Here is a 14,467-nt window from a genome sequence, read left to right as displayed (position 1 = left end):
AAGGGGATTTAGTTTCTTGGAGAAGCTGTTAATTTTTTTTTTTAATTCTGAGATGGGGCTGGCAAGATAGCTCAGTGGGTATGGCTGCCTGTTGTCAAGGGGGAGGAGTTGAGCTTGATCTTTAGAACCCATGCAGTAGGAGAGAATCAACTCCTGCAACTTGTCCCTGGACTTCCATATATGAGTGGTGGTGTGTGTACACACACACACACACACACAGACACACACACAGACACAGACACACACACACAGACACACACACAGACACACAGACACACACACACACAGACACACAGACACACACACAGACACACAGACACACACACACACAGACACACACACAGACACAGACACACATACACAGACACACACACAGACACACACAGACACAGACACACACACACAGACACACACAGACACACACACAGACACACACACACACAGACACACACACACAGACATACACACAGACACACAGACACACACACAGACACACACACAGACACACACACACAGACACACACACAGACACACACACACAGACACACAGACACAGACACACAGACACACAGACACACAGACACACAGACACACACACAGACACACAGACACACACACACACAGACACACACACAGACACAGACACACATACACAGACACACACAGACACAGACACACACACACAGACACACACAGACACACACACAGACACACACACACACAGACACACACACACAGACATACACACAGACACACAGACACACACACAGACACACACACAGACACACACACACAGACACACACACAGACACACACACACACAGACACACAGACACAGACACACAGACACACAGACACACAGACACACAGACACACACAGACACAGACACACACACAGACACAGACACACAGACACACAGACACAGACACACAGACACACACACACAGACACACACACACAGACACACACACAGACACACACACACACACAGACACACAGACACACAGACACACACAGACACAGACACACAGACACAGACACACAGACACACACACACAGACACACACAGACACACACAGACACACACACACAGACACACACACAGACACACACACGTCTCACATTGGTGACAGTCCTGTCTCCCCTCTCCCCTGCTAGAGTTAGGAGTGTACTGCTGTGCTAGGCTGGTGGAGATGAGCTTTAAGAAACATTTTAAAGATGCGTACAAAGAGATAACTTTGTAGTCTTTCTTAAATTAAAAAGCAAGAACTTATAATTTGTAAATTCTATCCTGACCCATATTCTATCTCTTTTTTGTTTTTTTCTTTTTTCTTTTTGAGACATATTCTATCTCTTAAAATCCTGTCTTGAAGCTGGGTGTCATAGCTCATGACTGTAATCCCAGCACTCAGAAGGCTGAGGAAGGAGGATTTCTGTGATTCCAGGAGCTTTTTGGTGAGTTCCAGGCTAGCCTAAAGTACAGTATGAGGCCCTTGTCTCAATAACCTCCTCTAAAGAAAGATCTTAGTTAGGAGATCTTGAATAATTGTCTCCCTGTTCACTTCATTTTCCTTTTTTAGAGCTGCATAATATTCCACCAGATGGCTATATTATTTAAGAGATGCTTTATTCATATATTTCTGATCTCATTCCATCATTACTCTAATGCATATTATATTTTTTGTAAGCTATCCTATACCTAGGTCATTTTGTGTATATAAAGAAGTAACTATAGCATAAATTCTTAGATGTGAGATTGTTGGTCTAAAGGGATCATGCCCTTGTGACTGAAGAGATATTGCCAATTTACTTGTGAATAGAGTTTCAACCCATGCCCCACCAGCCAAGCTCCACCAGCCGCTGAGACCTGCCTCCTCTGCAGGCTTCTGCTTCATGAAGCTTTTACTTGTCAAATAGGAGAACGGCATCCCAGTGGCTTTAATTCTAAAGTTTTATTGTGAGTCATGTGGAGTGTCATTGCAGGGTACACCACTCTCTTGATCGTCAGATTTACACGGAATATGAGTGGCAAGCATCCTTCTGTTGGCCATTGGCCTCACTCAGCTAGCTGTTTTGGTCTACATAGTAGTTCCAGTGTTCAGGAGTAAAGGTTTTCACTTCTTTTTCTTTTCTGGCATCTGGATTTCTGAGCTATTTTAGGAATGGTTCCCGGTCTCTAAAAGAATTCTCCTGTGTTTTCTGATAGCCATCTTGTTGTTGCATTCAACAAGTTCTTGTTTTACTCATCATCTTGTGTATGTGTATGTGTATGTGTCTGTGTCTGTGTCTGTGTATGTGTATGTGTATGTGTATGTGTATGTGTATGTGTATGTGTATGTGTATGTGTATGTGTACAAGTGTGTAGTGCATGTGTAATCCAGAGAGTAGCTTTTGGGAACTGGTCTGCTCTTTCCACCATGTGGGTCCTGGGGATTGAACTCACGTTGTCAGGCTCAGCAACAAGCACCTTTACTTGCTGAGCTATTTTGCCAGCCCATATTTGAGGGTTTGCTTCATATGAAGATGGACCTGGCGTGTGGCATACCATGCAGCTTACCCACTTGTCATAATACCAGTCACTGAGAAAAATGTGTCTCCCCCACCACAAACCCTTCAATCCTTCATAGGACAAATTCCTCTGTGTGTTTAAGACTATTTCTTGACTTTATTATCTGTTACATTAGCCCATACCATTATTTATATACCAGTACCGTGCAATTTAAAATTCAGACATTTATTATTCTTTTTTTTTTTTTGGTTTTTTGAGACAGGGTTTCTCTGTATTGTTTTGTAGGCTGTCCTGGAACTCTCTCTGTAGACCAGGCTGGCCTCAAACTCACAGAGATCCGCCTGCCTCTGCCTCCTGAGTGCTGGGATTAAAGGCGTGCGCTATCACTGCCCAGCTCATTATTCTATCTTAATGGCAGTATACCAATATGTCAATTCTTAAATACCAGGGTCTGCTAATGTTTTCCTTCTTCTCCAGAATACTCTTGGAGGATTGTAAAATAATGCTTTAGACTTACATCGATGTGTTAAATCTAGGAATTCCCTTCAAGGGTGCTGTGATAACGTGGTTTATCTGGTTCTTCTCCCAGTCCTCTTCTGCGTCCTCCAGGGCTGTCTTCAAGGTTTCTCTTTCCTTCTAGAGAAGAAAGACGAATATCGCACATTGCTCTCACAATGCAGCCCAGACTTATAGATACAGGGATGGACATGACATGGCAGCATGAGAGGGAGCACTTACATACAGCAGGAGGGGCCAGGACTTTGGTGAGAGACACAAGTGGAAGGGGTTTGATAAGAAGAGTACAATGGTATGCATATGTACAGATATCACTATGGAAATCTATTATTTTGTGTGTTAATAAAGACAGAATGCTAGTTTTGTCTTTAGGACACTTAAGTCTTGTCCCATGTGAAGATGAACTTTTGGTTGTTTATGTTTTTTTCCTCCTATGGTTTCCATGGTAAGTGGAGTCCTCCTCACACTTGCATCTTTTGACTGAGTCTATGGCATACTAAATATTCTTATTGCTAAGGTAGTGTTTCTGTTGGTTTTCCTGAGTTTTCTGGCATATCATCATAGAACCTCTGAATAGTGATTTTTAAATTTTTAGTTAAATCTAATTACAACACTCCCCTCCCTTCACGTCCCCCCTAGGGTGAATGTTGGTATTTTACTTTTTTTCTCCTCAATTTTTTCATCTCTACTTTCTTGACCTTCTCTAGGAAGTTCACGGAATGTCTCTATTGTGACACACGTGCCAGATGAGGTCTCTGCAGTGGCAGACTTTGGAGAAGTTTCACCAGAAGCACAGGTATGTCTAGAGGAACAAAGTTGAGACCTTGGAACCTTCCGGGTAAAGTTCACTGTTCTAGAAATGTCTACTGTAGGCTGAGTTGGCCCAGAAGGTACAGGAGTCAGGAATGGAAGCTCTGAAGAAGACCTCACCACAGGGCTCAGAGAGGGTGTCAGGGTTGGAGCTATGATGCTTGACCCAATTCTAGAAGCCTTGGATGTGAATTTGGGAAAATACGGCTATGGTATGTGTTCACCTGTGTGTATGTGCATGTGTGTATGCGCACACGTGTACTTTCCTTTAGGTATGCATGGAAAAAGTAGGCTTTGACTTCTAACATTTGAAGTTTGGGTTCTTACCCTCTTCCAAGGCATGTACTGGGTACAGTTCTCAGGGAGGGAGTCTTTGCATGGGCCACTCTGTCCTGTGACTTCCAGGAACATCTTTCCTAGTGCCCTGGTACTGGAGGTGTGCTGCCTAGACACAGAGACACACAGGCCAAACCTAGAGAAGACTGAACAGTGCGCATGAGCGTCTTCATCTGCAAGCTGCCAACCTGCAGAGCTCCAGAGCTGACCTCTTCAGCTCTACCCACTCCCAGGCGGTGGTCACAGTGGACGCCACACAGAGTCCTCTTGTGGCAGCCACACTGGTCAGTGTTTACTATGTGTCCACATATGGCAGGGAGGAGAAGGAGAATATTATTACTAGCTGCTAAGGCTGGAGGACAAAGAGCAGTTTTACAAAGAAATACCTGTAAAATATCAAGGAGAAAAGGACAAGAGGTCCTAAAACCAAAGACATTTATACTGCAGCAGAAGATGAACACCGTTGCTGCTCACCCTGACCTAATGTTGGTTCAGGTGATGGCCTGGAGTTTGGTCAGGACCTTGAAGTCCTTATCCAGTCTGGCTGTGGAACCATGGGTGCTGTAGCTGACTCACAGCTTCATTGCTGTTCAGATTTGCTCAGCAGGGAAGAGAAAGTTGGAGAGAGTGAGACAAGACAAGATGTAACGTCCTGAGATTACAGTCCCACTAAGTCCCACATAGAGAGTCCACCCAGAAGGGGAGAGACGATGGAAAGACTGTCCCAAAGAACGCAAACCATCCCCCAGTATTCAAACTTCACGTCTGAGTCACTGCCTTTTTAAACAAATAGTATTTTCAGCTAGCGTACAAAATAATAGGTTTCCTCATAACTTTTTTTTTATCAGTGCATACCATTGTAGTTTGCTTGTCTCATGACCCCCTGCCCCATTGTCCCCTATCCCAGCTCCTGCTGGGCCCCTTACACCATAGTCCCTCTTCTGCTTTCATGCCACATCTGTACCTGCAAGTCTAGATTCCAGGTGTGGGAGTGGACACACTGTAGTTATCTTCCTTCCCCAGCCCTGCTGCCCTCCCCCTTTCCCTTACTGCCCTCTAGATCATTGCTCCCCCTTCATAGTCCCCCTTCTACCTTTGTGACATTCAAACATAGATACACATATTTACATGGCTTATGCTGTATTATCTATATCACGTAGATAACGTTTAGATCGATATAAGAGGAAAAATACAGTGTTTGTCTTTCTGAGTCTGGCTTACTTCAAAACTCTGATCTCCAAATCTGCTTTGATGCCTACATGAGAGTCCACTATGTGTATAGACCAGATTTATCCCTCCTGTTGATCGGTGGCTACGTTGGTTCCACATCTTGGCTATTGGGAATCACAATCCTTCACTGAGTGAACCCAGAGATGGCGCGTCAACTTCGGACTTTGGGTCCTTGGGATTCTGACGCACAGCAGGCAGGAAATTTGTGCACCCAGCGGCCATGCAGTGAGCTCAGGAAGGACAGCCCTTGAGTTTGCATAATTTTTTTAATACACTTGAGAAGGAAAGTTCTAGAAATCAGAGTAGGCTGGACAGCTGAGGACTTTGAGATGTAGGAGAAACATGCCTTTTATGTCACCCCTTCCAGTCAGCTCAGTGGCTATTTCTTGCTCTTTCTGATGAGACAGGGTGTACTCAGGGTGACACGGCCATGGAGTCTCCCTCTTCTGCATTCATTTTGCCACGGGAAACACAGTAGGCCCAGGATGTGCAGCGGTAAACTCTGGTTTGACCGTATTCTGTTTCTCATGGGGAAGCACAGTTGCTAAACCCATGACATTGGCCAGAAGCTGTGCCGGTAGCAGCCCTCCCAGGCAGCAGATGTGCGATCCTTGGTTCTCAGCCCTGATGCGGTGTGTGGTAAGTAAGAATGAAAAGAGCCAGGAGGCCTGGTCCAGAGTCGTCCACTCTGGCCCTGGGTCAGGATGGGGAGTGCTTCTGGAGCCTCTGCAGGTCCAGCTGCTTCCCTCGAATCTCCATGCAGTGAAGTCTGGGCTGGGCCAACAAATGTATCATGTCCAGATAGTGTAGTAACCACTGATCCAGATGGCCCTTGGCACAGGCACTACACAGCTGTGTGACCATTGGCAAATCCTTCTCAATTCCCTGGACTGCGGTTTTGACAATGACTTGGGCTTGGAGGGATCAAACTTTGGCTATAAACCAACACCTCCCAGGGAGTGTTAGAGACACAGATTCCCAGGGCCGTAGAGATGGCTCAGTGGTTAAGGTCAGTGGCTGCTCTTCCAGAGGACCAGGGTTTAGGTCCCAACAACCACATAACAGCTCACAACCATCAGCAACTCTAGTTCCAGAGGCCTCTTTGGGCCTCCTTGGCACTGGGCCTTCATGTGGTGCTCAGACACACATGCAGGCAAAATACCCACATATATAAAATAAAACAAATACATCTTTTAAAAAAAAGAAATACAGAAAATTCAGTCCCATGACAAACCTCTTGGACTGGAATCTCTGGGACCCAGGTTTGGGGACCTAAAGCTTTAGGGGGTTTCTGGGAGGTCCAGATGCAGCCCTCACTGGTTAGATCCACTTGGAGTCAGTGATGGTCTGGGTCCCCTTCACACCTGATACACCTGAATAATTAGCCATACACTCAAGAGGCTAATCTTACACTGAGTGTTAGCAGCTGCCATGATTTGCTTGCATTCTGTCTGTCTGTCTGTCCGGTATCATCCTTGCAGGTATGTCTGGTAGCCTGTAGGCTGCAATGTAGCTGCAGATGTGATACACCACAAAATTGTAGACTTCCTTAAAATATTATGTGGCTCACACACATGCGTGTGTACGTGTGTGTGTGTGTGTGTGTGTGTGTGTGTGTGTGTAACATGGGGAAGAGTGTCACAGTGGGTTATGGATGTGGCCGGGGTTCTGTCCTGCTCTTGGGGGATCCAGGGGTGAAGTCCCAGCCAGGGGTGAAGTCCCAAGGCTCCCTCCCTGTCACATTCCCATGGTTCACCTTGGGTGCTTGGATGGTGGCACATCATATCTACCTTAAAGTTGACACTCTCTGTTGCTTTTCTTCTTGTGACAAAACACCATCAAAATCAATTTAAGGAAAGGAGAGTGCATTCTGGCTTTGAGGGGATGCAGCCCACCATGGCGAGGAAGGCCTGGCAGCAGGTGCACAAGACAGCTGATCACACGGCCAGGAAACAGAAAGCAACAGAAGCAGCTAGCTAGCTATTCAGTGTGCTGGTTCTTTGAGCAGGACCCCAGTCCCTAGAACGACATGTCCCACAGTTAAGGACGGAAGTCTCATCTCAGCTAATCTCCTCTAGAAACTCCCTCTCAGACATGCCCAGAGATGTGTCTCTAAGGTTTAAATGCTGTCAAGCTGATATCAGTGTTAAAGTCCACACCCTTGTGCTTATGACACATTTACACACATTGTCACGGTGAATTTATTTGCAGTGAGTTTCTCATTGGCTTTGCAGGGTGCTGAGGTAGAAATTCATACTTTAGTGTCTTTGGCCAGAAGCACCGATGTCGTCTCCTCCCTGGGAGCTGGCTGTGCTCTGCTCCTCGTCTCACTGGATTCAGCGAGTGTATTTCTTAGGCCAGCGTTTTCTTCCTGCTTCTCTCTGCTGTAGAGTTTTGTGTTGAGCTGACAGCAGCAGCTAGTGAAATGATGTACAAAGCAGGATGCACTTAGAAGAGGGGGTTAGAGATGCTTATGCAGCTGCCCCTCAGTACCCGAGGAGGGATGGACCAAGGACCCTTGCGACCACCAGCATCCAAGGCGGCTTGAGGCCTTGTGTAAGATGGCGTTACATTTGTGTACGATCTCTGTAACCCTCTGGCATGCTGTAGTAATCTCTGGGTTGCTTGTCACACCTATCTCGTGGAAGTGCTCTGTAATAGTTGTTATATTGTATTGTCTAGGAATAATGGCAGGAAAAAGTCTGCATCTACTCAGGACAGTTCTTTCCTTTTTTTTTTTTTTGTTAAATCAGTGTCTCATTGTGTATCTCTGGCTGTCCTTGAGCTCACAGACCTGCCTTTTCCTCCTGAGTGCTGGGATTAAGGTAAATGCCACCATGCTTGGCCCAATAATTATTTAATTAATTAATTTGAGGCAGAAACTTTCTGCATAGATCTGGCTGTCTGGAACTCACTATATAGACTAGGCTGGCCTCAGATTCATTCAGAGATCTGCCTGCCTCTGCCTCCTGAGTGATGATGGATTTAAGGCATGTGTCACCATGCCTAGTTATTTATTTATTATTTTATTCTGTGTGTGCCCATGGCATGGCATGTATATAAACATCAGAGGGGGAAACTCGTAGGAGTCAGTTCTCTTTTTCTACTATGTGGGTCCTAGGGATTGGACTTAGGCCTTCAGACTTTTTGGCAAGCTCCCTGGCCCACTGAGTCATCTCATGGTCCTTCCTGAATGTATATGATCCATGGTTGGTTCAGCCCACAGCTGTGGAATCCAAGGACTCAGAGGGTCAACTGTGTATCCACAGCCCCAGCAACAGCAAATTTGCAGCAATGGTGAACGTCTACACAGTGCTTTTTTAGAAGCCATCTCAGCCCTTTCATTTGACAACGTGGGCCTTCAATGGCAGTGACTTGCCCATAGATAACATAAAACTAAGGATTCAAGGTGTACCATTCATTCTCAGTGGCATTTTGCATGTTTATGTGCAGGTATCAGCTCTTGTGCGTTTTAAGCACCCCCAAAAGGAAACCCTGTGAATATATGTCTCAGTAGATTTACCTATTCTGGAAACTTAACATAAGTAGAATTGTTCAACAGGGAATCTTTTGTGTCTGGCTTCTTTCACTTAGCAGAATGTTTGTGAGGTGCATCTGTATTGTGGTATATGTTAGCACTGCATTAATTTTTATGGCTAAATAATATTCCACTGATGGACATACCACATTCTAAGAACCCATTTGTTCTCAATATTTGTTCATTTTGACTAGCACTGCTGTAAACGTTCATGCTTAAGAATTTAAACACTAGTTTATTTGAGTGTGTGTGTGCACTAAGTATGGATATGTACGCCTGTGCATATATGCAGAAGCTGGAATAGAACATCAGGACTCCTGCTGTAACACTGTCCACCTCATTCCTTTGAGACAGGGTCTCTCTCTAAACCTGGAGCTAGGTTGGTGGCCAGTGAACCTCAGGGGTCCTCCTGTCTCCACCCTTCATAGTGCTGGGATTATTACAGGTGCCCATAGTCTGTGTGGCTTTCTTACACAGGGAATTTGAACTCAGGTCTTCACGACTGTTCAGCAAGCACTCTTCACCAGCTAATCCATCCCTCTGACATCCTAAATATTCGTTTCTAATTAATTTGTCTATGTAACGGTTCAGTTGCCAAATCAAGTATTGATTCCATGTTTAACTTTTTGGGGACCCTTGCAGCTCTTTTGAGTGGACTGAGTCCCTCCTGGCACTGAGGACTCTGATGTGCGCCTCCTTCCCACTGAGAGCATCTGACTTAGGAGGTGGGAGGAAAAGGACGGGGCTGGGGAATAAAATTAAGGTGCTGCTCTAGTTTGCTTGAGTCGCTAGCCAGGTTCAAAGTGTGGGGTCCTCCATGGGGATCCCCAAAGTCTGTCATATCATCCGGGGCAGGGCCTAGGCCCTCCCCTGTGTGTCCAGGCTGAGAGAGCATCCCTCCATGTGGAATGGGCTCCCAAAGTCCATTCGTACACCAGGGATAAATACTGATCTGTTGCCCCAGGCCCCATAGATTGTCAAGGCTGGGGAGGATGATTTTATAAGAACTGTGCTCCAGCCCAAAATACAGAGAGTAAATGACAGTTGTGGGCCCAGCCCTAAAATGCTTCTTATGCTGCTCACTCAAGGCTCAGGGAACATTCCAGAAGTGGGGATGGATGCTTTGTTGATAACCATGGGGGGCCCTGCCCCTTTTTGAACAGAAACAGAGGGGGAGTGAGTGGGGGTAGGAGCTGGGAGAGGTGGAGGGAGGGAAGGAGAGGAGGGAGGAGAAACTGAAGTTGGGATGTAAAATAAATGAAAGAAATTTAATTAATAAAACTATAAAAAGTACATAAGAGTCAGATGAGGTGGTAAAGACTGTGAAGTGTTGTTCTCTAGACCTGATACAACTATTACAATCCCTGGCTCACATCAGCTCTATTGCCCACACTGGGCTCACGGCATCGTGCTCATGCTCAAGTTGGGAAGGAGCTCAAAGGTGTGACCAGCAATGAACTCCTCCTCACCCAATAAAGACCATTTTAGAAGACTTTCTCTTAAATGGCAGGAATAACATTGTATCACACAACCAGAGCCACGCTGGACAGGAGCTAGGAGGGTGTGCGTTCTGTTAGGAAGTGAGAGGGGAGACAGGGGGGACTTGGTGTCGGGCGAGGCCACCATCGGCGTCTATCCTGCTGTCCTCTTCTCCATTTTCTTGTTCAGACGCAAAGGTGCCTTCCCCATTTATACTCATATGTTCTTATATTGATTTCAACACAGATACACTCTCACGGAGGACAGGGAGTACTTGTTTTTGTGTCCCTCTTCTCTTCCGCCCAGATCAGAAGCTTCTCAAGAGCAGAGACCACATCTAGTGTCTCCTAGAGCAGCCAGAAGTGGTCCCTCAAACAAACTCAACTGGAAGTTTGAGTAGTTGCAATAACTTGAACTAAGCACTGCACTTTGCTGCCCACTAAAAGCTCCCTTCACAGTTTTATCCACTAATGTTTTAGAGATACAGACAGACACTACAACCAACACCTGAGTGTGTCTTACCATTTGCAAAGCATGTGATAACACCCCCAAGACCTCAGCATTCTTCAAGGCCTGCCCTTTGAGCACTCAATGTCCCCTGAAGTTGGTGCTGTCATTATGCTTGCCATCACCAATGGGACTTTCTTTTTAACTCGATAAGAAACCACATTGGAAGCTGTGTACTCATTCTTAGAGAAGGTCAGTTTCTTGTGTCCAAAGATCAACTATGTTGTAGAAAAACTGGGATAGGAACCTTGAACCTAAGAACCCTAATGTGAACCATTTGCTGTGCTGTTCCCAGACTAGACTACATTTCCTTCCTTAACTCCCTCAGGGTCTTCAGTTTAGTTGGGGGTTATGCTCCAGGGCATCAATTTATTACTTTAAAAGTTTAGTTGGCATATAATAATTGTATAACAATGGGCTACACGGAGGAGTGAGAGATGGCTCAGCAGCTAAGAGCACCGGTTGCTCTTCCAGAAGACCTGGGTTCAATTCCCAGCACCCACATGATAGCTCACAATTATTTGTGACTCCAGTTCCAGGGGATCCATCCAATGCCTTCTTTTGGCTTCCATGGGCACTGCACACACGGTGCACAGACATGCATGTAGGCAGAACACACCATACATACATTAACACAAACACAAACAAAAACCCCAGCCAGTGGGCTTCTTCATGACATTTTCATACATGTGCATAATGGATTTGTCATTGTCACTGTCCTCTTTATCATCGAGTCCCCTCCCACTTGTGCTAAACGCCTTTCTCTTCCCGACTAGGATCATGACAACTTGTTTTTTGCACGTCACCCTTCATTCTCTGGGCCTGGAATCTGGAGCACTCACTTAGATGAACCTGAGAACCTGGGCAGAGAATGAATTGATGACCGTTGATCTTGTCAGCTGTTAGGCTCTGTGACTGAGTCCCCTGAGAAAGCTGCTCTTAAACAGGACCAGAAGATCCAAGGCCCTTTCTACAGCTGGATCTGCTGACCAGTGCTGGAGTGAGTCTGCTGTAGCCAAGGCCCAGCCCTTCAGCCCCATCCACGGAAACCATCTTGGGATCCATCCTCTGCGTTGAATGATGGTTCCTTCATCTTTAACCATGTTGGCTGTGGTTCCAGCAGTAGGGCTTTCTCTAGCTTCGCTTCAAAAGCTCTTTGTGGTTTACCTGCCCTTTGGTCTCCCTGTCTTTGGTGACATTGGGCCAATCTGAGTTGACTTCAGTCCTGCCAAGGCTCTATCTGGGATCTGTCTACTTGGACCCTCTATAATGAAGAACCTCAGACAAAACAGAACTTCAGCCCTGTGAAAATGTTCACCAGCTTTAGAAATAAAAGAAAAAGATTTCCATGTAGCTCCACCCTGTCACTAGCCAGCCTTGGGCATCCTTGGGCTTTATTATTGAAAACTAACCATCTTCACACAGTGCCAAATATCTAAAGGAAAACTCAACTGTGTGGATGTTCATTCTCAACGTTGTGCAATCCAAACAGTTGGCCCCAGAGAGAATCTGGCATCTGTGTGTATTTAGCACACAGACACCCAAACATTTGGACAAGGAATAGAAAACTCAGCAAACAGGGAATTCTGGCATTTGTAGAAGGGAGAGTTGCAAGGCTGAGGAGTCCATAGAGGGTTTCGGGCTGGTGTGGACAGCCCCAGCATCTCTGAGAGCAGTTGACTCTGATGAGAGACCCATCCCAGCCTGATGAAGTGAGGACAGGCGGCGGGTCAATAGGGTCAATACTCGCCTCCCTGTGTGACCTCTCTGTCCTTTCTAGCTTCTGGGCTGAGAAGCATGTGTCAACTTGCAGAGCCCCCAGCAATCAGATTTCTCGGCCCTGGCTTACCTTAGAAGGCAAAAACAAGTTCTTTGTTCCAACATACCACAGCTACTTAGATGTGGAAACTTAGCCTTCTTAAGATCAAAATCCTATGACTTGCCCTGTCTCCTACTTTATTAGAAAGCATGTGGCCCTACAGTTAGCATTGTTGGGTTAGCTAGAAATGTACCTATCTTAAGAAAGGTGACAGCCAGCCAGGAGCTAGCATATTTGGCCTGAAGTTGGCACACAAAGAACTATACACAAGGCAGACTGTTTTGCAAGCTTTGGCCTTCATTCCTTTTCAATGGTGGTAGGCGGAGAAGGGTCTAGGCTCTCTGAGCTATGTGCCTCTTCTCACCTAAATGGCTCCAAAGAAATAATTTGCCTTTGTTCGGCTAAGACTGATTGGAGTGATAGGGTCTTCCTATGCAAGGCTCTATGAGCCTCAACCTTCCTGCCTCTGTCTCCTGAGTGCTGCAATGCATAGTAAGTTCAAGGCTAACTCGAGCTGCCTAATGAGACTGTCTTAAAAAGTAATGAGCTGGGAGTATAACTCGGTGGTTGAGTGCAAAAGTGCAAGGCCCTGAGTTCAAGCTCCAGCACAGTCATGAAGAAAACTAGAAGAAAAATTCACACGGCTTCTTGCGATGTAGGTATAACTGGAATGTTGCTTCCCTTATCCTGTCCTTCCTTTTCATTCTAGGCTGAAAGAATTCTGTTTCTCAAAAGGTGCATTCTTTCCCCAAAACATCAACAAACCCTGTTGCCTTTGAACACAGGAATCAGAGCAAAGCAAACAAGCAAAGCAGAGAAACCCGTAGTGACCGTGGGAGGAACTTGGCTCCCAGCCTTGAGCTGGTTAAGCTGGTGGAGCCCTCAGGTCAGGTGCCTCTACAGTCTCCAGCAGAGCAGCGCCTCCTATTGTTAAAGCCCTTACCTTTTCTTTCACAACCCCAAGTCTTCCAGCTTGCTGACCCGCCCAGCTTAGCAACTCCGTCCTCAAACATTTAGTACCCATGTGCAGTCCTTGCAATCTGCAAGCTGTCTGGAGTTGCATTTCTGGGTTAATGGAGCCATGTTTATTACACCACACATGACAGAAGGAAGCCATTTCCACCCAGTCTCTTTTCTTTAATTAAAAAAATTAGTTCTTATATGAACACTTTGCCTGAATATGTGTCTGTGCACCACATATATGCCTGGTGCCTCCAGAACCCCAAAGAGGGCATTCGATACCCTGGAACTGGAGTTATAGACTGTTGTAAACTGCCATTTGGGTGCCAAGGACTCCAGCCCAGTTCCTCAGGAAGAACAGCCAGTGTTAACTGCTGAGTTACCACTCCAGCTCGGGCCTTTTTATGATGGGAAAAACGCTCCCGGACCTTCCCACCCCAGATTTCCCCATCAGCTCCTCCATGGGCAGGGGCTCAGGTAGGAGAACTGGGTGAGGCTCTCAGAGCACACATTGCTGCACCTGGGCGACTAGGGATCAACCTGATTTGCCCTGTGACGTTCCCTCTGAATCTCTCCTGCTAGAGTTGTCATTTTCTCCTTCTGTCACCTGCTCTTATGTAAGCCAGTATCAGGGTGAACCTCCCACAGGCAAAGCAAATAGCTCATCTTGGCTTGACCCTTCAACTTCCTCAATTCCAGGGGTCTGGTGCAGACAGGGCCACTGTGGTCTCCGGTCCCCAAGCCCTCACTTTTTGCATTCTG

The 14,467-nt window shown here is 46.1% G+C and overlaps 1 long non-coding RNA gene across 1 annotated transcript in view; it reads left to right on the top strand.

Annotated features, from left to right (window-relative positions):
* LOC110343176 overlaps positions 1-12,279 on the top strand; it is a 29,726-nt gene extending 17,447 nt beyond the window's left edge. Inside the window, exons 2-3 of the long non-coding RNA XR_002385371.2 lie at positions 3,734-3,822; positions 11,703-12,279. This is a non-coding gene — a long non-coding RNA (uncharacterized LOC110343176). The remainder of the gene's footprint in view (positions 1-3,733; positions 3,823-11,702) is intronic.
* Positions 12,280-14,467: the final 2,188 nt, after the last annotated feature.

The sequence above is a fragment of the Mesocricetus auratus genome, unplaced genomic scaffold (genome assembly GCF_017639785.1).
Source record: "Mesocricetus auratus isolate SY011 unplaced genomic scaffold, BCM_Maur_2.0 Super-Scaffold_100019, whole genome shotgun sequence".
Lineage (NCBI taxonomy): Eukaryota > Metazoa > Chordata > Mammalia > Rodentia > Cricetidae > Mesocricetus > Mesocricetus auratus.
This window is presented reverse-complemented; position numbering and strand designations above follow the sequence as displayed.